The sequence below is a fragment of the Pectinophora gossypiella genome, chromosome 12 (assembly GCF_024362695.1).
Source record: "Pectinophora gossypiella chromosome 12, ilPecGoss1.1, whole genome shotgun sequence".
NCBI lineage: Eukaryota > Metazoa > Arthropoda > Insecta > Lepidoptera > Gelechiidae > Pectinophora > Pectinophora gossypiella.
The window spans coordinates 10,544,589-10,570,435 of record NC_065415.1 but is presented as its reverse complement, the minus strand read 5'-3'; the positions used below and the strand labels follow the sequence as shown (position 1 = coordinate 10,570,435).

The following is a 25,847-nucleotide window of genomic DNA, read 5'->3' as shown; positions in this document are numbered from 1 at the left end:
TCTTGCTTCCTGTCTGACACGACTCGGATGGCGACCAGAGTAGTATATTTCAAAGCCGTACTAGGACTCCTCTCCTCCGCCTCTGAATAGTACTGACAGTTATTGCTGCCCTCTGTTAGGTCCCAGGTTACAGTCTCTGTGATTTGCCCCTTCCGTCCTGCAATGCCGTACCAATGGCTCCCATCTCCGCCTCAACCGTTGAGGTCTTTACCCTGAGCAAGTGTTCTACGTTATACGTTACGTGTTCCCCGTGGGTCTGGGTCCCTATCCGAACTCAGTCACCATCTCACTCTGGCCTACTGAAATAAAGATGCGCAGAACAGTGGAAGGCAAAGAACAAGACTACGTTCCCCTGGGGCCGGGTTTTTATGAAATCAAAACCAGACAACTACCGCAACTGACTATACTATAATTTCATCGAAAAACTGGACCGAACTGAAGTGAACTTTTACCACCAGACCGTATATAAGTAACAATTTTGACATCACCAGTACAGCGACTCGAATAATTTTAAGAAAGAAAATTCTAAAAATCCATCTGTATAATTCAATAAAGCTTTCTAGTTGAACGTCGTCTCCCGATCCCGTTCGGCCATTGTTTCTCGCACCCTATTCTCCACACGTTCGCCCCGATGTCGCATGGTTTTGAGTGCATTAGATTCGCTCAAATACATCGTCTGTCGGTTTCCTGGACGGTGGTCGACACGTGACTCCAAATATAAAAGACTTCACGCCTGATCAACTACCGATATAGATTTGAATGGAATTGCCCGTATTGTGTATAATATTACGCTAGGGTGACGTGTTATGGACTCACTCGTGTAGGAGACGAGATAAAGGACAATTTGGGTTTTGAATATTTCAGCTGTGATGATAATGTGGTGTATCGGATTGAGTAGTGGCAAATTCAGGTGAAATTTATCAGTTTTGAACTAGAAAGTTTAAAGAGGTTTTCTGTATTATGCCTTAAGGGAATTTTCCTAGTATTACGCATTGATGAAGAGATCGTGACAAATGTTGATTTTGAACCCCTGTCAATTTTAGGGTTCGACACCGGAATCACGAGCGTCGATAATGACTATACTGCGTATGTATAGACAAATACCTACGAAATTTCCTCAACAAGGACTCGTAATCAACTTTGACATTTCATGCAAATCTGTTTCGGTCCTTTTTTATCTTGAGCTCTTTTATTGTAGGTAATGTGATTAGGTGCGACCCCGATCGAGCGAGGGCCCCGAAGAAGAGGGCGCTAAATAAGATGCGACGTTTTCCGCCTTGGGCACCTTTGATAGTACTTTTTAAAGCTGTGTCACGAATTCCGAACCTCTCTTTTATTGGTCGCCATTATGATAATTACATTAAGGGCCGTCCGCTGTCGATACTTCGTCTTTCGAATTTGTTCTGTTGTTACGGTAAGGCGTTTGCCTCTTGAATATTGATCAGCTCATTTGCGAAAATCGCACCTATTGTCTACGTGACACTTTTATATCGGATCCTACTTCGACTCCCTGAAGTTTATCAAGACGGAATGAAATTAACCTTAATTAAATAAAATACGCTGACCTTTGAGAATTTTGAGTCGCAATTTGTAGGTATAATTTAATTGAAAATCATCCATCGTCATTATTCGAAAAAACTTAAACATGAAATTGTATACTAAATATTGTAGGTACCTTTATAAGACTATTCTGTAATCTGTTTATCAAAGTAAATATTTAAGAATCTAAACATAATATAACATGAAATAACAGCCTATAGACGTCTCTCTGTTGGGCATAGGCTGGCCCTCAATCAACCGGATATGAGCATACTACACCATGCTGCTCCACTGCGGGTTGGAGGAGTTGCTTTTACGGCTGATAGCCGGGACAAACTGTCTAAAGTACATTAAAGCATAGAATCATCTTACTTTTGCGGACAATCAGGTGATTCAAGCCTGCAATTTCCTTACCAAACAAAGGACAATCTCAAAAAGTGATTTCGACAATGTCCCCATCGGGAATCGAACCCGGACCTCCAAATCGTGAGCCTCACACTCTAACCACGAGACCATGGAGGCTGTTTGTGTGTGTGTGTGTGTGTGTGTGTGTGTGTGTGTGTGTGGTGACTCTGGTGACTAAAGTTATATTATAATGAATCATTATTAAAAAATACCTAATATTGTTAAAATGTTTATTTTATCTTTTAAAAGTGCGTTGGTATAACCCTGCCAGTTATTTTGAATGAATGGAAATTAGTACAAAGGGAATATTATAACAAAATGGTATAATGAAAAGCGCTGATTCAATCGGTCTGTAAGAGCAATCAAAATGTTGTACAAATGAAATTCCGTTTGCTTATTCAAACGGCCTTAAACTTTTTTCGTTTGTAAAGTAAATCGTTTGTGTTTGTTTAAAACGGCAAAATATACCGTCATGTCGCTGAATGTTTTTGATCATTGATTGATTCAAGCGCCAGAGTGTGTTTTTTTTATGTTTTCCCTTTTTGTTTTTTTCCAAACACATAATATTGACGTAGCTTCACTGATCTCTAGCCATGGATGGGTCGACAGCTTGTTTTGTGTTTACTTAATCCTAGCCATCTTGGCGTTTTGTACGTTAACAAGTGCAACAATTTGAACTATAATGGTTTATAACACGTCTAAGTTAACTAGACACTTCTTTTGCATGTACTCCATTGGGGTGTGGTGTCTAGGTGATCATTTCCATGGGTCACGGTATATTTGCGAAGTACATTTGCTAGCGGGGATTCAAATTGGCAAACATATTTAGCTGTCAGATGATTAGGGATGCCACTCCATATATGGGTCGTTCTTCTTTTTTATCGACAATAAAAAGACATTTTCTCGATTTATCGGATTTAACATCTTTAAAATTATACCGACAATAAATATTTTAAAACATCATATAAAGATGTGTCTGTAGAGGACTATTTAGTGGTTCTCTTTATCTTGGTAACATACTTTTCTTTGCAGGCGCATTCCAAAAAATATTGTGACAGAGTGGCCCTTTTCATCGGAGACAGCATTTCAATTTACCACTCTGTCACATAATTTTGTGAAAAACGATCAAGCTACGTTAATAACTAATTGAGGAACCGATTAGTATTTTGCTTGTATTTTGAGTATAATAAGATAACTATATTTTTGGACAATCAAAACATGAAATAAAATTCTAAAACATAACTTATCAGAAGCAGAACGAAGGACAGATCATTGTCGATAAAAAAGAAGAACGACCCATATAAAGGTCAATGAGTAACTTGCATGAGTGAATAGTTCAATGTTTGCAATAAAATACTTTATTTGCACCAAAACAAAATGTTTGTAAACAAATGTTTTACATATTTTATATGTGATGTGTCTTGTTTATTTTGCGCTGTTAAAGTAGGCCATTTTTAGAAAAATTACGCACTTAGTGTCTTTTACTGTATATTATTTAGCAATATTCATTTTATTATTCCCCTCTTTTCAAATATTGCAGTAGATAAATCTATCATCAACCTGAACAATAGAGGGGTAGAGACGTCAATCAAAATTATAACGAATTACAGTGCTAATCTCGTTCCCGATTCATTTATTTATACCTATGCCTAATTACGTAATATTAATAAAAATGTTCTCTATATTTCGAAATTCAAAAGGTTTTATTTATTATCTTTTCTCTTTTCGTGATTTTTATGGGATATACAGGATGTTAGTGACACAGTAACCATGATTCTGAGTTGATATCAAGTGGAATTTCCTGACAGAAAATTCATGAAAATTTGACAGGTCCGTTTTTTTACAGAAGCGACTGCCTGTTTGACCTTCCAACCCACGTAGGGAAAACTAGCCCAATACAGTTTAGGTCACATACCTCCGAAAATGCATTTCTCGGGAATGTGGGTTTTTTACGATGTTTTCCTTCACCGCTGAGTACGTGATAAACATTTTATGATCCAAACTTGAATTCGAAAACAAATTCGACTATCATTGGTTTAGGCCTGTGCTGGATTCGAACCTGCGACCTCACAGTGAGAGACAAGCGTTATACCAACGTTATAAAAGGGTATATTTTTGGTATTATGAATAACAACTTGAAGTATCAAAGGTGTAGTTTTCACATGAAATACATAAGATTCAAATGAAATCCAGTTTTACGAGTCGTTAAACCAGTGTTTGTTGATAGAGGGACCAGCATTTCTGAATTGGACAAAAACGTCGAAAGGGCTTCTCAATCCCGTTTAAAACGCTATTTTCTTTTTATACCCAATGAACCGTGGAAATGTGGGCGTATATGGGGCCCAGATTGAGTTAACGCCGCTGGCTGTGGAAGCGATATCTAAAAAAATTCCTGACAAAAACAAAGAAACAACATTATTTACTTTTTTTGCAACGTCCCGCATCCGCAAGTTTATTTATGGCTGATTCCTGGGAGAAATTGCCTTAGAGCAATAAGGCTGCCCAATTGTACTATGTCCATCTGTGTTATAGGTATGAATGTTTATGTTAAGTGTTGTGCAATAATGTATATTTGATTTTATTTGAAAAACTAACAGACGCGTGGATTTGAAACTCTTAGGTTAGGCCTAGGTTTATACCCAAGAAAAAAAAACACAAATTAAAAATATGTTTAATAGTATAATTGGACCCACATTCCTGAGAAATTCATTTCGGAGGTATGTGACCTAATCTGTACTGGGTTGGTTCTCGCTTCGCGGGTCGGAAGGTCAGACAGACAGTCGCGTTTGTAATAAACCGGACATGTGAAATCTTCAGGATAGGTAAGCGGATCCTGTGAAAAACGGGATAATGCTAGGAAGATGACGATGATAATGAGTATACGTGTTAGAATCGTTTGCAACTTTGCTAAGGCCTTTCCTATTTTAAGATAAATTAGGAAAACGGTAAGGTTTTGATTCTTAAATGACTTCAAATCTCAATTTAAGCTTTACTGGGTATGTATCTAGTATTTTTTATTTCAAGATTTCTGTTATGTACTATCAAAGAGCAAATTAGTTGTCACAATTATAAAATATAATGTTTTTGTAGGTGTTCTGGTCTATTACAGAAACGATATGTAACCAAGAGGTGTTAAGTGCAACCAGTTAATTTATTGCTTTGCAAGAAATTGATTGAACTTTGCAGCTTATCGTATGCTAGATATCCCGAGAATTAAGCTGGAGATCTCTAGATCGATTACTGATTACTCTGTTTATATCACCAACCCGCACTGCAGCCCAATAGTGGAGTACGCTCTAATTAAGCTCGAAAAATGAAAACCTTTGGAGCACGGAAAGAACTTCACAGGCTTCATTGGGTTAGAGGTGAATATTTCTACACAATACTTAATAAGCATTAAACTTTAATAAATATTTATAAACTATTAAAAGTTACATGTAATAAAAAGATTCTAGCATTATTCAACCCTTCTGTACATACAATGTCTTAAAATGTTTTAAATCTTATATTTTTTTGTAAAGTTTGACTTAAATTATTCGTTGCAGACAGAGAAAATATTTCTGAAACATTCCAAGATGTCAGCGCAGTGGAGATGCAAAATAAAAATACAAATTACATTAAAATACAAAGATAATAATATAAATTTAATCTGGAAGTGTTAATTCCGTACGAAAATATGCGGTTTTGTTATATTAAAGGTGTTAGTTTATTTGTTTCTTGAGCCGTAGTAGCCAAGTTAAGTCCGTTTGACTCTTACCGCATAACGACGGTGATAAGTTTATTTGGGAGCGAATAAATAACATGGAACAGCTGCGTATTTTTCGAGAAAAACTGACAGAAAGCATTGTGTCCTCTCTTATATGATGGATTATTTTATCATGAACGATGGGCTGATCACCTATCCCCATTCCGTTCAACATGTCAATAGTAGGACTGTGTGTCAAAATCAGAAAGAAGTTGACTTCAGATTATTCATGGTTTCTTCGCACCGATCCTAAAAATGCACTATCCCTAATCATTTTACATTGGTCGCTGCAGTCTGGTTACCTAAAGCGTAGTATGTACCGTCAAAAAAATCGATGCCTTTTCCAGGTAGTTATATCTTGAGACAAAATTTATAAAGAAACCAAAAAAGAGACTTGTTCCACCTCTGGACGCCATTTATATGAATTGCCTTTGCTAGATGCAAATATTTACGATGATGGCGTGAACTGAAAGAATTGAAAATATGACTACTTAGACGTTATTACTTAATTATAAAAATACCATGATATTTTCTTATCAACAAACACTATTTACCCCGTAATCCATATCAGGGTGAGCAGAAGTAAAAGCTGGTGAACGCATTTTATGTTAAGGCTATATTGCATTTGCTTGGTAAGCAATAGAACCTGATATCAGCTAAAATTGTGGTCAATTATTTCAATTTCTTATTAAGACTATGGTCAAAGGCAAAAATAGATTTAATTGTTATCCGGCATTTTATGTTAAAGTGAAAAATGATAAAAAATACACGATATTGAATGTTTATCCGGGATTAAATTGAAACGTTCTTTTAAAACCATTTTAAATTAATATTTATCTACCGCACCTAAATGCGTTTTTATTCAAGAATGACCAACCATAGTTTAAAAAAATACTTGTTACGAACGAAGAGACGTTCAATTTAAGAAGCGACGTGAACTTATTATTCCTTCCTATTTTCCTCAACAAGAGAAACTAATCTAAAGAAAATTTTCGAGTCCCTGTGAAGAAAATAAGCTTATAAGGAAAGTGCAGTTTGCTCGTACGAATTCCGCCTAGGAATACTGGGGTGGCAACAAACTTTAAATTAAAGTTTTTCAGGAAAATAAGGATTTCCACATTCCCATTCATACCCCCTGGGGCTAAATAATTAAGTTTAAGATACACAAAGTTGTTTGTTTCGCCACTTGTTCGAAAAACCTTAATGCAAAAGAAAGTTTGAACTATCCGTAGAAAAATGCTGCGCTCATAACAAGAGGTAAGTTCTTAGTTGCTTTCTTGTTTCATTTTATGCTTTATAAGCACAAAATACCGATGTTGCGTCCAAACCATTTTCTTAACAACAACTTGGATAAGCGCTTTGTTTAAAAAAATAAAATACTTACATTAAACGCTGTATACACTACTGCTATTGAGCGAATTCAGGAGAAATTTCTTAAACGTATTAGATATAAATTTAAACATGCAACACTGAATTTGCAGTCCCTGGAAGAGCGCCGTGACCAGAGAGATGTCATATTTTTATATAAAATCTTACACAATCTAATTGAATCTCCTTACCTCTTAAAGAATTTCTCGTTAAGCTGTCCCCGAGCTAATCTTCGTCTATCGATTAGGCCAACATTCGCATTGCCACGTTTCCGCACGAATTATGCTAAAAATCGTTTTGTTAGACGTGCTTGTCATTTATATAATACCAAGTTTAATGAAATTGATATTTTCCACCTTAAATTTCTTAAATTTGCTTCCGCCATCAAACATAAAACGGTGAAAAAAAAAAATAGAATAAAAAATTCTATTTAAATTGAATTAAAATAAGTATGTGTGTTTTGTTTCTTTCTTTATTTTGTTTGTTATTAGTAAGTTAAACTGACTACTCAATGATATACTGTACTCACTAATATTATTACTATTATGTCTAAATTCGTGTTCTCTTTTAATCATCCTATATGTGTTTTATTTTTACTTCTTTTTGTATACCCAAGTGCATGCATTAATTCTTGGTGAAAACTTAATTGGCTTCTGTACTACCTTAAATGTGTTATACTGATACATGTGTTATTTTAAGCTGTATGTTTTCCTTAAATAAAAAGAAATAAAAAAAATAAAAATAAATAAAATTAAAGCTACCAAGGTTTGACAAAGACAAATGTTCCATGTTTGACCATCGGCCTTAGCCAAATTGCAAATTATGACAATCGACAGTGACAGAGATAAAAATATATGTGATAGACATTGTCACCTTATGTCAATTGCATAATAACATATTTTTTACAATATCACTGTTGATTGTCATAACCGTTTGGGACTTGGCTAAGGCCCCTGGTGGCTGACATCGTCTCTTACCATGTGATGAGATATTAGTCAAATACTTGACTATCTTCCGTAAACAAGCTATAAACGCCTCATGAAAAGTACATAGCTATAATAAAGTCTACCAAGTAATACTGACACGAGTTCTGTATGTATAAAGTATCTACGTAATACTTAATAAAGTATCTCCCTTTACTTCATCTATGTCATTTTCCTGTTCATGTCATCTGTTCGCGAAGTTTCCTTTGTATAATGAACTGCAGGTGAAAACTTTTGCTGCCAATTTATTGGTTCCTTTGATACATTGTTGCGTGTGTTGAATGTAGAAATTTTGTAAACTACGCTCCGTTTCAGATGCGAAAATATCATGAATGACTAGATGCTTTGGGAGCGAATGAAACGCTACGAGTTCGATTTATATTATAAAGAGAAATGTGAGTTAGATTCGATACTGAATATATACGGTCGACGACTTCTGATATATGACAACGTCGGGCTCACAGTCACAGTAAGTATTTTTATATATTTGGCACAATTTTATGATTATGTATGAATTTAAATAGAATATTAATTTAAAAGAGCTCATGCTAATCTTCTGCTAAATTGCAAACGATTATGACAATCAAAGTGACAGTGATAAAAATACGACATGTAAATCACATAATATACAGTGTGTAGTTTTTCGGACCCGACAAACTTTAAGGGTGGATTGTACGAGTAATTTTATTGAGAATACACCCCCATATGTGGGGTGAAATCTCAATAAGATTTTTGCTGTTTTTTTTACAAAAAATGAGATTAGGTGCTTTTAACAGTTTTATGTACCTTTTTAGCAGTTGTGGATATATTATTATTCAATGGAGACAATTTTTGCAGATAAAAGCATTTTATTTTATGTCCGTGAGGCCTTTAAATCTCGAGATATGAATTTTTATGAAGAAGAAGAAAATCTTAAATCTAAAATTTTAAAATGGCCGCCATTTCTAGAATATTGAGATTTGACCCCACATATGGGGGTGTTTGCTCAATGAAATTACTAGTAGAATCCATCCTTAAAGTTTGTCGGGTCCGAAAAACTACACACTGTATATTAATAAATAAATAAAAAAAAAAGAAATATAATATTGCCATAAACGTTTGCAACCTGGCTAGGACCCTGGACAAGATATATCTTATAAAATGATTAAGGGGTACCGTAATATCTTATAATCATGATCGTAGTTCTTTTCTTTTCTCCCGAAGCCGATATAAACTGTGATAGTACAGTAAAATAGTATAAGTATCCCCCAGATAAGTTCTAGATAAGAAGGCTATAGTATGCACGTATAGAAATAATGTTATACCCGTTGGGCCAAGATTCTTTTTTATTTTTTATCAATTCGAATCATCATATTCGATTTGGCTCACGATGCACCAAACATCCTGTATTCAGTCCACATTCTTATTTTTTTACAAAGAACGTTTAACGTCAGTGCTCATAGTGCGCTTTCACATATAGGTATTTTTGTCGCGTGACTGAATCGTTAAACACCGAATCCCTTCACATTACAGCGGTTGTAGCGCGACTAAGCCGCGACGCTATCGATATGAGGCGTATCTCTACCACTGCTAGCTGAGAGCAAAAAAGCCGTCGCGCTTCTGTCGCGAGGCCGTCGCGCTGCAGCTGCAATACATAAATATAAATGGATACGAAGCGCGCTGCTGCAGCGCTACATTTGCGCAACAAAATCGGCTATACGTATGTGAAAGCGCTCTTAAGCTAAAGTTTGAAACGGAAACATTAAAATAGAAATAAAGCTAGGCTGCAGATTTGATTAAAATTTTACCATTTGACCTATATTTGTTTGGAGCACTATAATAAATCACAAATAAAGGCGCTTTATGCAGCTAGCCGTAAAAACTAATACTGCAAATGTAGAGATCGCTTCATGCATCGTTGCATCTTGCCGGAGGTGCATCTATATAGCACATTTGACTTCGTACATTAATGGATTGGCCGGTTTAATGGTATTGCTATTATTTCGTAATATTTTATAAACTGATCAAATATTTGGATGAATTGAGAAATGGATAGCTGTTTTGTCGCTTATCGCTTTTTTTTTAAATCTTATGTTTTATACAATGAAAAGATCTATCATTTATCTTTTGATAAAGATTTTGTCAGAAAAGATATTTTAAAAATTTTCCAAACTGAACCAATTCCTTTTGGGGATTGAAGATAAATCTGAAAGAAATCTGGAAGAAATCTCTTTGTTTAGAGATAAGCTTGCCTGTACTATCTGTTTTCTTTGTATGTTTCTTGTGTCTGTTTCATTGTGTACAAATAAATAAATAAATAAATAAATCTGATTTCCACGACAATCTAAGCTTTATTTAAAATTAAGTAAATTGGTTTTGAAAAGAAATAAAAATAGATTTTAATTTAGATTAATATAGCGCCTTGAGTAAAATTCGCAGAAATATACAAAATATAAATAATTTTATGGTCTGTTTCTATAAGTTTACCGCGGGGAAATCATGTATATAAAACTACACACGATAACTGACAGACAACGCACCGTGAATAATCATGATGTATGGAAATGTGATCCCAAAGTGGTAACAAAACTTAAATAACGGTTATTGCTTGCCAAATAATAGCGTAGAAACAAAATTACTACGCGTTCTGTTTTTCATATCTAGCAATCAATTACTTTACCCAACGAATACGAAAATTTCACCTCGTACACGAATTTATAATTTTCTGAATTCCATGCACCCCGAAAAGGGAAAATCGGTCCCAATCACGCAACCGATCGATAGCCACACAGTTCGAAACTTTCCACATTGCAACACTGTGGTTCCCTTTTATCACATCGTTCGCATATTCGAGCACGTTTTAACACTAAATTCTTACAGTAGCCCATTTAGCGGGCCAGCGTCGCAACTCGCACTCGCCGCTCTACGTTTTACTGCTGAAGCATGCATTATTGAAGTACCCCACAGGCTAAGTACGGAATCTTAATACATCCGCAAAATTATTTATAGAGTTCGCTCAAGTTTTCTAGCGTGGAAGGAAGCGTCTACGTTTTAGGTTTCCGCCATCCAATTTATTTCAAACGTTTTGAAAATGGGTACTCAGCAAAATGTCAAGTAAACCAAATGTCAATTCGCTAGTTACAGCTATTTTCAGACGCTGAATTATTACGAAACAATTTGATTTTCCGAATCAACTTGTGATTTTTCGTGTCACACGCAACCCCATGTGGAGTTCCAATAAAAACATAGTTATTCCATGAATTTATTTTCGTGTTCTCACATTAACGCGGGGAATGTTGGAATATAGTTTGCTTTGGTGATTACTTCATTATAACTTTTTTCGGACTCACGAAAAGAAATACCTCGCCGAAATGATAAGCGGTCAAGTTTGGAAGTTGTACAAAAGGCGTAATATGAAGGCAGCGCAATTTTTCTCTAACTGTATTTACCTGAGTAATAACTCCGCCAAGTTTCGGTTAGGCTGGTGAGGGGAAGAGAAACTTTGTAAAAGCTATTCACCAAAAACGAAACTAAATTACGTTAATGTTTCCGACAGAATGTCTGTTTCTTTCATTTAAATTTTGAATCGAAGTTTCATCGCTTTGAGTGGATTAAAATTGAGTCGAATTCGAATTTACATTCGTAAAATGTAAAAGAATGTTTTATACAGAAAAAAAAAACAAGAAAATAGTAAAGTGTATTTTTCCATCTACTACAATAACAGATGGACCAAACTTTTCCAATCAGAAAAAGGTAGGGAATTTAAATATAAATTGGAGTTGGGAAGCGCAGGCTAGGCTCCGCAAAAAGCGGTCAGTTGGTAATGAAAATCGACGCGTACACAGATTTGGGGTCTGATCAATGTGTTTTGTGGGTTGGATGAAGTTTAGAGTGAAAAAATATTTTTTCTATTAAAATAATCTACATACCCATAGTCGCTGCCTCATAGGCTCTAACATTTCATTATTATTAAGTAGTTGCCTAATCAAAAACGAGTATGAAACCTTTTGGAGTATTCCGCTCGAATGCAGTATTCTGGAGAGTTTCCAAATTTCGAACAGGCCTTTGAAGATCCTCTCAGGAATGACTTTGAAACAAAATACTCATAGAAAAAACAAATAAGGAAAACCATGTTCGAACCGTATAACTTTCTTTTGGTAAACCAATATGCTTGAGGGATGCGTGGGGCTTATCAAATTATTTTACGAACCACACCTTCCAATAAAAATATCTCGTGCAATTCAGAAAAGTATATCTATTTTGTGAACTGCGCATAGTATACGACGATGCCAGGTTCCAGGTTTTGGAGGATCGTAGGAAAAGGAGACATGAGAGCAGCGGTTAAACTCCATCGACCGCAGCTTTTTCCTGCCTTGAGAGCTTGCGATAAACCTTGCCGATCCCGTATTGGATATACAGTCACGTATTCAGTACGAGGGCGAGGCTAACGATGACTCAAAGTCATGCCCTTAATTCCTGAAGACGTAGACCATTAGTAATCAGAAGACAACTTCCAGCCACTTTTAATAAAAAGTCCTATAAACCCTGGATAGGGGTGTTTCCATTAGGGACCCATTCCAATACGCCCTCGTCCAGCACGCTCCCACATTTGAAAATTCGTTTTTCCACTACGCTCCCATTCCTATACGCTCCCACTTTTTAAATAATTAAGAAAATATTATGAATTAAAGTAACTTTATCTTATTTGTGTAATCATTTATGAACTGTCAGATGACGGGTGATTATAATACTGTAATACCTATTCATCACAATAGAAAGGACACGGACACGAAACCACTGTCAGTTGTGACGTCATGCATGGGAAAAGCATTTGAACCCATCCTAAGTTTTTATTTAGATCTCTCTCTCTTTTTTGTGTCCCTTGTGCGCAATAAAGTATTTTATCTATCTATCTATTTACATAGAAAAGGAACCTTTACAAACTTTTCCGTCTTAAAATACAATACCCTTTAATAAAATCAGAACCGCTTTCGCCTTTAGCTTCTACCTTGTTATTTGTAGTGGACAGTTCGACAAGTTTAACTGAGGCTTATTTCTTGCACTGACCATATTCCAGTTCTGGATCCAGTTCCATAGTATTATTTAATGTTACAATCTTATTGGAAATTAAGCTTAAATAATTAACTAGTAGTTGGAAGAAATCCCAAAATATTATCATAATATTTTAATACGCTAAGAGACCCCCCCCCCCCCCCCCCCCTAAGACGTCGCGACATCAATGTCTATTAGTCTATTATATTATATATCTAAAATGTTAGTCTTGCGTAAGAATTTTTTTCCATATTTTTAATCCCAAATAAAAAATTTGCACTTAAAATAGAACACCTGAACCAACCAAGTATGTAGCTATGTATCCATGAACAGCCAATCTAATTTTTGAGCAGAAGCGGCGAAAAATCCCTCTAACACTGCAATCAGGGTGCGAATTATTTCCCAGGAGTGCTCGTACATATGTGCTGACTCTGTTTCCAGACATGGCCTATTTGTTCAACTGATGAACCTCACCTAACACATGAGCTTTACCCCGAGAAAAATATCCTGGAGTTGATTAAATTCTACAGTTTTCATTTTACGGTTTAAAATTCTTCATGAATATTTTTTTTTCTTGTGAATATAAATACGCATTTAAAAAGGAATATACATAACTAACTTGAACTTGTTGTTACAGCGTAGGTAAGCTCCCTTTACTACTGTAAGGCGATTTTCACACGACGCGGTATTTGTATTCTAGGCATTAGCATTACGTGTATTACATATACTTGCCGACCGCTTCACAGCTAACCTGCTTCGGTGCGCAGTGTCGTGCTAGTCACAGTTAGATATAAACGAAGCCGAAAGGCAAAACTAACATTCGAAGTGAACCCAAAAAAATATCAACATCTCCTAGCATTATCCCGTTTATCACAAGGTCCGCTTACTTAACCTGAAGATTTGACAGGTCCGGTTTTTTTACAGAAGCGACTGCCTGTTTGACCTTCCAACCCGCAAAGAGAAAACTAGCCCAATACAGTTAGGTCACATACCTCCGAAAATGCATTTCTCGGGAATGTGTGTTTCCTCACGATGTTTTCCTTCACCGCTGAGCACGTGATAATCGTTTATGATCAAAAAAAAAAAATCAAAAACAAAATCGACAATCATTAGTTTACGCCTGTGCTGGATTCAAACCTGCGACCTCAAAATGAGAGGCAAGTAGTGTTCTACCAAATTTCAATGGGCTACCACGGATCTAAAAAACATATACAGGGTGTTAGTGACATAGTAACGAAAACTTTGAGGGGTGATTGAGGCCATGATTCTAAGATGATATCAAGTGGAATTTTCCGTCGCAAAAGTATGGAACGAAAAATAATTAAAAAAGACACAAAAACTTTCATGAATATTCAGACTGAAAATTCCACTTGATATCAACTCAGAATCATGGTCTGAACCATCCCCCTCAGTATTCGTTACGTTGTCACTAATACCCATACCTACTTGTATGGCTACTGTATGTACTTGTGTGGGGTGTAAGTGACATCGTAACGAATACTGAGGGGGATGATTCAGCTGATCATTGTGAGTTAATAAAAGAATATTAAATATTACCAGTGAAACATTTCAGGACATGACTTTTAGCTAGGTATATACCTAATATTTTACATGTTTTTATATAACTTGTAGATGTGCCTCGGGATGGATTTCACTTGACCATACAAAATGGTGGCTGAGGACAGCATACACCACAACCAGTTTAATTGAGGGAGACATAAGCAGCCTTAATGGGTTACTTATGTAAAGGCGTATTATGCAGATTGAAAGCATTTAAATCGTACATTGGGTTGTTTCCCATAAGCATAAACATTAATAATAAATAACTTGTAAAATGTATGTTATGTAAATAGCTACCCGAAATAAAATATTTATATACGAATATTTCCTTCTTATGCATACCGTAAATTCACACTTATAATAATACCTCTTGGGGTGAGCGGAGATCCTAGTGATTAGGAGACAACCAGCACCTACACATTTGTACCTCATCTTTTTAGTGTTATAATTTGTTAATCTGTTACCTATTATAATCGACGCATCTGCAGTGCACGGTAAAACTTTTTAACACTTTCAAGGACAGAACGTCTAATGACGTTCCGATTCCAAGTCGTCATACTCTCATACTATCTATTATGAACCATCAATGACCCATGGTCTCTGTCCGTGAAAGGGTTAAGTTTGTGATGTACTGTACTAAACATGATAATGTACTTTGCAATTGTTTATAATAAAAAAAAATAAAGTCCTAAAAGGCTACGAGAGAATGTCGAAGTTGAAGCAGGCTAGATCATATCATCATCTTCGTCACTTAAATTAAAAGATACCGGTCAAAAAAAAAATATTCAGATTAATTTACTAGACGAATGGCTGAAAAACTTATTTAAGGCGGGCATAAACAGAGCGACGCATGTACTTCGCCACGCCACGCACGCACGCCTCACAATGTGTGTACCAGGCATTATGGTACCTATACGGATTATATCGAGAAGTACAGAAAATATCCTACATAATAATAATATTATATCGAAATGTATAGGTATTGGGTGTTAGTGACATCGTAATGAAAACTTTGGAGGGATGAATCAGAGCATGAACCTGAATTGATATCATGTGAAATTTTCCGTGGCAAAAGTATGGTACTGAAAATAACACTAAAATTTTCATGAATTTTTGGACAGGAAATTCCACTTGATGTTAACTCAGAAAATGGTATTCCTTACGGTGTTACTAACACCCATACATATACTCGTATCCTACCTGTACGTACTTGTATGGTCTGTAGGTAAGTGACATCGTAACGAATGCTGAGGGGGATGATTCAGCTCATTACTCTGACTTAATATCAAGTGAAATGTTCTATCGCAAAAGTGTAAAATTGTAAATAATTTAAACACAAAAAAAACCTTGAATTTCATGACGGAAAATTCCACTTGATGTTAACTCAGAATCATGAGCAGAATCATCCCCTTAGTATTCGATACGGTATCACTAACACCTTGTATTTAAGGCACACGCTAAACTCGCGCGGCTCCGGCTGGATAGTTATACAAACTTGATAATTGCTCGAGTGTAAGTTGATAGCATGCGTCGAAACGCGCGCGGTCGCGCGGTGTTGACCAAATTATACTGGGCAATTTACAAGTTTGCTGTATTATCCAACATAAGCTGATCAGCCCCGCGCGGGACCAGCGTCAGTTTAGCGAACGACCTAAACCCGTGTTCCATGGATAAATTGTACCTATGATGTTTTATAAGTAGGTGATGGATACGTGACCTAGACAGTTTATTATAATTACGAAGATAATTAGTAAGAATTTGTATAGTGCTAATAAACGAGTGCTAAATTGCTCCTGAAAATCAAATACAAGGGACAAAATCTGTGCCAAGACACTGAAACAGGGACAATGTGTAAATGTATCGGGTATTTATTTGTGAGGCGATTAATATTGAAGCTTACAAATTCATCAGCAACTTAATATGTATGTATCATATAATGTTTAAGACAAACATTTAACTAAAAACAGTAAGTATCAAAACTAATATAACTTAATAGCATCAAAAGGAAAAAAATAATGTTAGGAAACTGTAATCATGCGACAATATTTCGTTGGTTGAATGAAAACAACTTATCTTAACCGCTGCCATTTTGGATCCACTCCAAGTAGGTTTTAAATGCATTTTATATTGTGGCCATTCATTCTACAAAATTTACTTGGTGCATTTGACCCGGATGGGTCTTGAGAATGTATTTTTCTGTGAATTTGAGTACTTAGTTCACAGGCTTGAATTACTTGTTTTAGGTAAACCTATTGGCTTGAAGCTTTGCGGAGTTTACTAATTACTTTTAAACTAGGTAAGCGGTTAAGTAACTTAGGGCGCAAACGCACAGCGGATCGGGAACAGAGTGCTCATATTGTTCGGCCAAGTAGGTAATTCTGCCTGAGACAAACCCATTGAGTGTACCTAGTATAAAACACTCCAACCCCGATATCCGGCCGGCTATACAGGTTGTGAGAAGCTGCAGTAGTTTTAGGCGGATGAGACGTTCGTTATGTAAAAATTGACGATTCAAAGTGTAATTATGTTACCTACTGAATAAAGATATTTTTGAATTTGAATTTGAATATGGTGCAGTCAGTTCCCGGACTCTTAATAGACCGATTCCGATGAAAACTTGGAATATAAGTACGCATAAATACCCATACCCCATCGAGCTTTCTTCTTAGTGCGTTATAATAATCCCTTTTAATATTATACGTAAATATGAAAGCAACACTGTCTGTCTGTTACGCTTTCCCGCTAAAACTACTACACCCATTTTGATGAAATTTTGAACAGCGATAGATTAGACCTTACGCAAGAACATAGGACTGTTTTCATATTATTTACGGGTGAATTTATCGCTAAAGCTCGAAATCTACGTGGTTGGAAAGCTAGTTAATGTTAGACAGAAAAAAAACGATCAGCCTAATCGCCACTGGTACATCACTATTCTAATGAACGTCACAACACTGGCTTATGTATTTTGACAGATGTGACTCGAACCGCGCATTGTAAAATATTGGGGTTTATATTTAAATAATAATCATTACTTGTAGCGAACGTTGCGACGCATCGAAACGCGCCCGTGTAGTCTATTAAAAAAATAACTATGAGTTAGAATGATTTTATTTCTTATAAAAGCAATTAATATTTTCCTCACGGCAAAAATGGTACGACGATAACGAACTCCCCTTCATATTAGAACTAAAAATATATATTTTTTCTCTTACACAGAAACAAAGTAAATTCAGAAGGAAACACGTTTCTAGAATAGATGTTTCAATTAGTCTTTCAGTTATACTTACAAGGAAATTCAATTAAGTGAGTACTGACTGAAATGTAAGATATTTTCAATTTTCATGTAAAGAGGAGTGCCTATCACCTCTTTTTGCTTTTGATTAGGCAACTTTTTTATGAAAAATTCAAGACAATTATTCGTCCCTTCCCTAGTTGTTGAATTAAAGTTAGGTAGGTGTAGTAATTGGATACACATAGGCCACTGTATTTTAGTATTTGATTGGTGCAGTTTATCATAAAAAGCAATATTGCTGTCATTTTCTTGACATTGCGTACCTACTGTTTATTGCTTTTTAGATTGGGGTAACCCAAGGTGGCCTTTTTAGACCCCAGAACTTGGGGGTTAAAATGGCTACATAGAAGCAATTCATCTAAGAAAGCAAAATTGTGATTTGACTTTTGCGCATATAAAAGTAAGTGCGCAATGCAAACAAAATGTCAAATAGCAATATTGCTTTAAACCCCCCTTACCCCCCTTTTTGTACGTTTCATCTTACAATTCATTATTCATTTTTTAAATATTGTTTTATATTATACACCCAAGTAAAAGCAACGTTTACAGTAGGTATTAATGTGTTAATAGGTACTGCCTTTTAACTTCGTTAAGTTTTCCCAGTAACTGAATTTGCAATTCTTATTCCGACAAATAAATATTGTTAAACCGGAAAACGTACACAAAATCATGTTGTGAGAGGTGAAGGTTCTGCCTTTTACGTGTAAAACGTTGAAATTACAACAGAATACTGATTACAATGCCAAGAACAATGCTTTGCAGCTGATATTCAAAATAGATGAATTAAATTTAGTATTCAGTTTCCAGAGTAACGCGTACTTACCTGAGAGTCTTCTTAAAGTTGCAGCAAGACACTTTAATTTCCCCGGGGTAGACGGGGAGAAAAGCTCATAATTCATGCCAAGTTAACATTTTGTCAGTTCGCATTTGTTGCTCAACACCGACGCATGCTGCCCTTTGAACTTCAATTCCATATTTTAAGGTACACATCCATGTATCCTTAATTAAGATGACGTCAACACGGAACGGGTTTAAATTTTGATCAGCCCGTCTTCAGCCGATTCCCGTAAAGAGATTTTAATAATTAAATCGATTTAACGACACACTCGAGTATCCTTGTTGTGGTAAAGGGGACAATAAATTGGTATCTCTTGGTTCAATCTGCGCCTTATGACGACAGACTAGAACGTATATAAACCGGCTTATTAATTATGTAGGTTTCGATGTTTCAATAATTAATCTGATTTCGTGAACCCTCCTACTACACGTTTGGTCTGTATACCTACAATAATTACTCTAGGCTCCCTTAGGTACATCAAAATATATAATTTGTCACTTATAATGGTGTTGATACTGGGAAACACGACCTACTTTTTTATAATTTTCTCTATGCATTCGGAAATACAGAAGACAGCAGAGAATTCCACTCCCTAGCAGTGCGCATAATGAAGGACGATGCGAAGCGCTTTGTGCGAATAGTTGAGATATCCACCAAATAGGGATGGAACCCAGCCGTACGTCTGGAAGTCCGAATATAAAAGGGGGATGGTGGAATGAGCTCGTTTAATCTGCCGATCACACATTAGGTACCTACATAGCGATAGGCGATGACTACAGTCTCTATACGATTTATTACATAAATATTTATACCAAAGTGTATACAAATTGTTGTCTAATGATTACGAGTAGTTCAGCCCACCCGTTTGAGACGACTGTAAGTTTATGAGTAGGTACGTGACTATATTCCAGTCTGTGGCATAACTTAGCCCGTTGAATAAACTAATAGCCGAGGTATTCGCAAACATTTACTCTGGCTAATTAGTGTGTTCAGTGCTTACAAACGGCTGCTATTTGTGTTTCACCCCTAAAGTTTAATGAATCAATGATTCGGTTTGACCCCCCGTGTATTGGTACTTTATTTATTGATGTTGCTAATCAGACAAATGGCTAATCCATTAGGTATACAGTCCACTACAGCTGAATGATGTGATGAGTGCGGAAATAGAATGCAAATGGAAGTGCCATGCGGATAACTGACGTAAAGGGTGGAGCAAATACTGCTACGTAGAGTGGGCTTGAATATGTAATATCTAATGTAACAAAATATAACAGAAACTATACAGAATGTTAGTGACATCTTAACGAAAACTGAGGAATGATTCAGACCACGATTCTGAGTTGATATCAAATGGAATTTCGTCTCGAAATGTTCTGACTCATCCCCTTCAGTATTGGATATGGTGTCACTAATACCCATACGTACTTGCATGGCTAGGTAGCCATGCAAGTACGTTTGTACTTATACGGGATGTAAGTGACATCGTAACAAAAACTAAGGGGGATGATTCGGTTCATTATTCCGAGCTTATATCATGTGGTTTATTCCCTCGCAAAAAATTGAAAATAATTGAAATAAGCATTAAATAACAAAGCTTTACGACGGAAAATTCCACTTGATATTAACTCAGAATCATGGTCTGAATCATTCTCTTCGGTATTCGTTACGATGTCACTAACACCTTGTATAGGTATAATTGTGGCTTCTGCAAAAAGTAAATAAGTACGTACATTCTAAACAAAAATAAAATTTAATCTAATCTAACCTATAAGATTCCTCATCTGGGCAAAGGTCTCACCTTCCTCTTTCCAGTCTTAATACTTATCGAATCTTAATTTTGGCGATGCAATTTAATGTTTTTATAGATAGTGGATTTCACGATACCTTACTATTACATGGTATGTATCTACCTATTTATATAAATATTGACCCCGATTCCTGCAGCCACCTTTTAATTTTCTTTTAAGATACGCATGTAATTTTCTATCCGGTGAAAAGGAAAGGGACGAATGATTGACAACTGATAATTTTAAAATTAATAATTCAATAAATGAATAACCCGGGCGAATAAATAAAGGGTACTGTCAATTTAATTCTATCGGGTTATTGTCTAATATAAAATTATGGGAGGGTTTCTTTAAATTTCTGCATAAAACTGACGTGTGTTTCTAGATATTAACCAAAAGTGGTCCAAATGTAAAACACTAACGAGACCTATTTACCGAAAGCCATTTACTGAAAGCGTTCAGCGCTCCCCATTTGTCCGGCCAAGTAATTAATGCCATCTGCGGCAAATGTAGAATAAGTCACGTCGAAATAGACCACTAAATACTGAGTACTAAATATCAAACCGTAGTCAAACATATGCTGTTAGTGAAGAGTTTTATCTAAATGAAAAAACACACTATTTAACCTTTTTTATGGGAAAATATTTTCTACGTTTATCATTGTTCCGAAGCCACATTATTAACTAATCCGGGCTTGTTTGATTTATCTATATTATTGTTTTTATTGGTATTTCTGAAACTTTTGGCTTCTTCTTCTATCGTGGGTTGCGAGTTGGATTGCCAACCAAATTAACCCTGGTGTCAAGGTCATTATTGAGCCGCCAAAGGCCAAGGGTCATGTAACGAATACTTATTTACATAAGTAAGTAGTAACCAGAACCAACGCCGTAACGTGCCTTCCGAAGCACAGATTATCTTACTTTCGAAAGTTTCGGACAAACAGATGTCCTAACCAAACTAGGGATCACAAAGTGTTTTTTTTTTACATTTATGTACGGGATTCGAATCTAGGACCTCCGGACGGTGAGCTCAATGATCAACCACTGAACCACACAGAGGTTGGTAAACTCTTGGCTAATAACATAACTATAAGCTCACAACTATAGGTATTCCCAAATTGGCTAGTCAGATGTACATGTATATCCTTATATTTTTGTTATCTTGGAAAAACTGCTCTTATCGTCAGTTAAATATGAGCGTAGACACATTCTATTTTTCTATATCAGAAAATATGTGAATAAAATTCAGAATATTGTGGGCAGACAGGGCGATCGCTTTTAAAGCAAAGAGCGACTTGATGGATTGGAGTAATATTGATCTTCGAGCCTCGTTAAAAATTCAGTATTCAGAAATACCACTATTAATAACAATTTCGAGTAAAGATGGTTCCTTTGCACTCAGAGAGACTTGTAGTTTCAAATTACTTTTTTTTTAATATTAATGCTCGCTTTTGACCACAATCTCACATGATGGTAAGTGACGATGTACTAGAATGGGCTACAATGGATCACGCTTACCTAGCAAATGCATATTCATTCTAGACTCCCAAATTTAAACGTACTCAATAAATAAATAATTAAGTACTCAAAAATACGTTGTATTTTAAGATATTATTTTTATTTTAAAAAAGCTGTCGCAATATTTGAACTATACAGGGTGTTAGTGACATCGTAACGAATACTAAGGGGGATGATTCAGACCATGATTCTGAGTTGACATCAAGTGGAAAATTCATGAAAATTTTAATATTTTTCGTTCCATAATTTGCGACGGAAAATTCCACTTGATATCAACTCGAAATCATAGACTGAAACATCCCTCAAATTTTTCGTTACGATGTCACTAACACCCTGTACATAGATACACAGGGTTGACGTAAAGAAATATAATCATAAACATACTATATCCTCTTAACGCCGAGATTTCCAGACTCAATAGTTAAACAATGGGTTTTGGATTTTTCATTCATTCGGTTTCATTTCATTCATTCATTTCGAACATTCGGTCTTACGACTATATACCTACGTCCCGCTCCTGGCCATTAGGCGTCTTCTTTATCATTCGAAAGGGGATAAAACTGCCAAAAACCCGCTTGGGGAGTAGCTTTTGACGTGACAGCGATAGTTACTTGGGTATCAATTTCAACATTATAAAGCCATTTCAGATTAATTGCCATGTCCAAAAATATCAATTAAAACTATTGAGTAGCCTCGTGGAATTATTAAAAGCGGCAACAATGGTAGAAATTGACGGTTCCGCTAATTAATTAATCAAGAACCGTCTGTCTGGGCAAACGGCACCACACGATATTTGAGTTTGGACTACGAAAACCATTATCTGTCTGTTACTAATTACTATTGAATCTAGTTCGCGTTTTTGAAATTATTATCGAACAAGCAATTGAGAAAATTCTAGTAATGTTTACGTTGAACTTCAATTAACTTCATTAAAACGATTTTTCAGAAAATGAGTGTTTATTGAAAGCAATATTATATAATATTGCGGTACGTAGTCAACAAAATCAATATAATTCGGCTTTTTAATATTGCATTTAGATAAATTACGTTGGTACTTAGGTTAGTACCTAACTTATAATCAAGTTTTCCAATAACAAAACGGCCTCCGTGGTCCAGTGGTTGAGCGTTGTGCTCACGATCCGCAGGTCCCGGTTTCGGATCCCGGTGGAGACAAATCACAAAAATCACTTTGTGATCCCTAGTTTGATTAGGACAGTACAGGCTGATCACCTGTTTGTCCAAAAGATAGTCCGTGCTTCTGAAGGCACGTTAAGGCGTTGGTACCGGTTATTACTTACTGATGTAAGTACGTCGTCGTTACACGAGTCATGTTAGGGGCATATACCCCTCCGCCACAGGGCAGCTCAATAATAACCCTGAAACCAGCGTTGATGGGGTTGGTAATCCACCTCACAACCCACACGATAGAAGAAAAAGATTAAAAAAACTATTACACGATGTTACCTACATCGTTCGTTCATTCTATAGTCCCTGCTTACTCCGGCGTGAGTTTATGTATGTATGTATGTACCTACATCGTTTGGTTTGTATACTTTTCAATTTGGGGGTATCTAATCATAAAATAATTGCAACAAAATCGACCTTATGTGTTCTATGGAAACAACTTAAATTATATTGAAGAATCTTACCTTTAGCATAGCTACGATCCACGTCCAGAAGTAGGCAAGGTCGCTCTCCAGATAGCTAACGACGTCACCGGCCGCGTGTTTCGCTAGAAAAGAAAAATTGTATACAGTATACGTATTACATAATATTTTTGTATTAGGTACAGTCATGAGCAATATCATGTACCCACTTTAGAACCCTGTCGCACTATCATATTTGACATTTAATGAGACTTACGGTTTAATTTGTCAAAAAAGTTAATGTGACATGGTTTCAAAGTGTATACATTTAGTACTCGTGACCGTACATGACGATAATGAATAAACGAATACACGCCACTCAGTGAGATCCCTTGCGTACTGATCTTTAATATTATATCAGTTCAGTTGCAACCAATGCCACTCAATGGTACCTATTTGTGTGGACTTTTACGACCACATCGACCAAATTGGCTGAAATTGATTGAATCGATAGGACTTACATTGACCAAATTCGAGATGTCCTTAGAAAAAGTTTAGTACGATCTACTCTAAACCGACGTGTGTGTATGAAGCGATTGATTAATGTGGAGGAAGCAAGAGAAGTGTGTCAGGATCGAAGCAAATGGAATTCTATAGTCTCTGCTTATGGTGGGAAATAGTCGTGAGTTTTTGTATGTATGTATGTATGTTTTACGATCACTTAAGGAGTGTTTCGTGTCGGTACTAATGTTCAGAAATAATTTCATTGCAACTTCGCGCACCTATGTCTATCTGCTATTGAATTATTGTGGCAAAAGTTTACCCTTAGTAAATAATAACGGGCGGGGACCGAGTGCGGACGTGTTTCGGGGAGCTCCATAGAAAAAAATAAATTCCTAAAATTACATGAAACTTTTTCATCACTTTTTTTTTTTCATCTTAGGACTTCGTATCAACAGTGGCTGCAAGTTGTGTTTGAGTACTTGTGGCTCTGCCCACCCCATTAGGGATTACGGGCGTGAGTTTATGTATGTATGTATGTATGAAACTTTTTTTTTATATATTTTGAAATCGGTGCGTCATAGCGCAAAATAGATTTTTTTCCCTTGTAGTACACCCATAATCTGCATATTACAGTAAAATAATAATAATAAACTTGTGTAGTTTAAAAATTTTACAAGGCCAAAGCCACATACTAATTTCACTACAAAAATTGGAGTATTTTGTAGTATTGTGTAGGGTAAATACACTAACATTATAACTTCGCTTGATTTTTTTGAATCGAAACTATTAATGCCATACTACACATTTTTTTTTTCGTTTGAGGGTATTTGGATAAAGGAAGGTTGCAACAAAAGTTGCTCTTCTCTTAGGTTAATAATAACTTGATAGTTTTAATCACATGAATAATCTAAATATTTAGGTATCCTACCTTTAGCAAAGCTTAGTTGCATGTCTAGCAGGAAGCGAGGTTCAGAGCTCCGAAGCGAGCAGACAATGTTCCTTGCCACGTGCTTCAGTAGAAAAAAATAGTTCGTACTTTTGTTCACAGTTCCTATGTTAACGAACGACACTACACAACTTAGTTATTCCATTTAAGACCACTCGCGTAAGGAAATATTACGAATTTCCGTAAATGTATAATTTTCTTCCGGGCATATCCACTTGCCTCCAGAAGACCGGCGAAATTACTAGGAAATGCCGTCAGAGGCGCTGCAGTCGGCGGCACGACTGCAGACGATGGCAAACGAATGCTGGCTTGTGATTGGGCAAAACGTATGAGCTGACATATTTTATTCACTCTGCTGTTTGATAAAATTCCTACAACATGACATAAAACTCAAATTGTTGCAACTAAGCACAAAACGTGCGATGGAAATCCAATTCAATATAGATTTCTAGAAGAAAAGACATTGACGGGGTTGCCAACGTTTTCACATGATAATGTAACTTATTCACTCAATGAGTTTAATGACTTATTTTGTTTTTTTGTAAACAAACTGTAAATCATGCTTTATAATAATAATAAATCAATATAGTAAACTGGAATGTTACAAGTTTTTTAAAGAAATAAATAAGATTTTTGATGATTTACCTATTTTTTTTGCATTTTAATGTGAATAATGTTTTTCTTTTTTTTGGGTTAATAAGTAAGTATCAAATACAAAAATATTTTCTGCACTCAATAACTTA

General features: G+C 35.8%; 1 protein-coding gene across 1 annotated transcript in view; it reads right to left on the bottom strand.

Annotated features, from left to right (window-relative positions):
* LOC126371179 (uncharacterized) overlaps positions 1-25,200 on the bottom strand; it is a 729,644-nt gene extending 704,444 nt beyond the window's left edge. Inside the window, exons 1-2 of the mRNA XM_050016416.1 lie at positions 25,087-25,200; positions 23,718-23,800 (exon numbers count right to left, since the gene is read on the bottom strand). The gene's annotated coding sequence lies outside the window, so the exon portion shown is untranslated. The remainder of the gene's footprint in view (positions 1-23,717; positions 23,801-25,086) is intronic.
* Between the last annotated feature and the right edge of the window lie 647 nt (positions 25,201-25,847).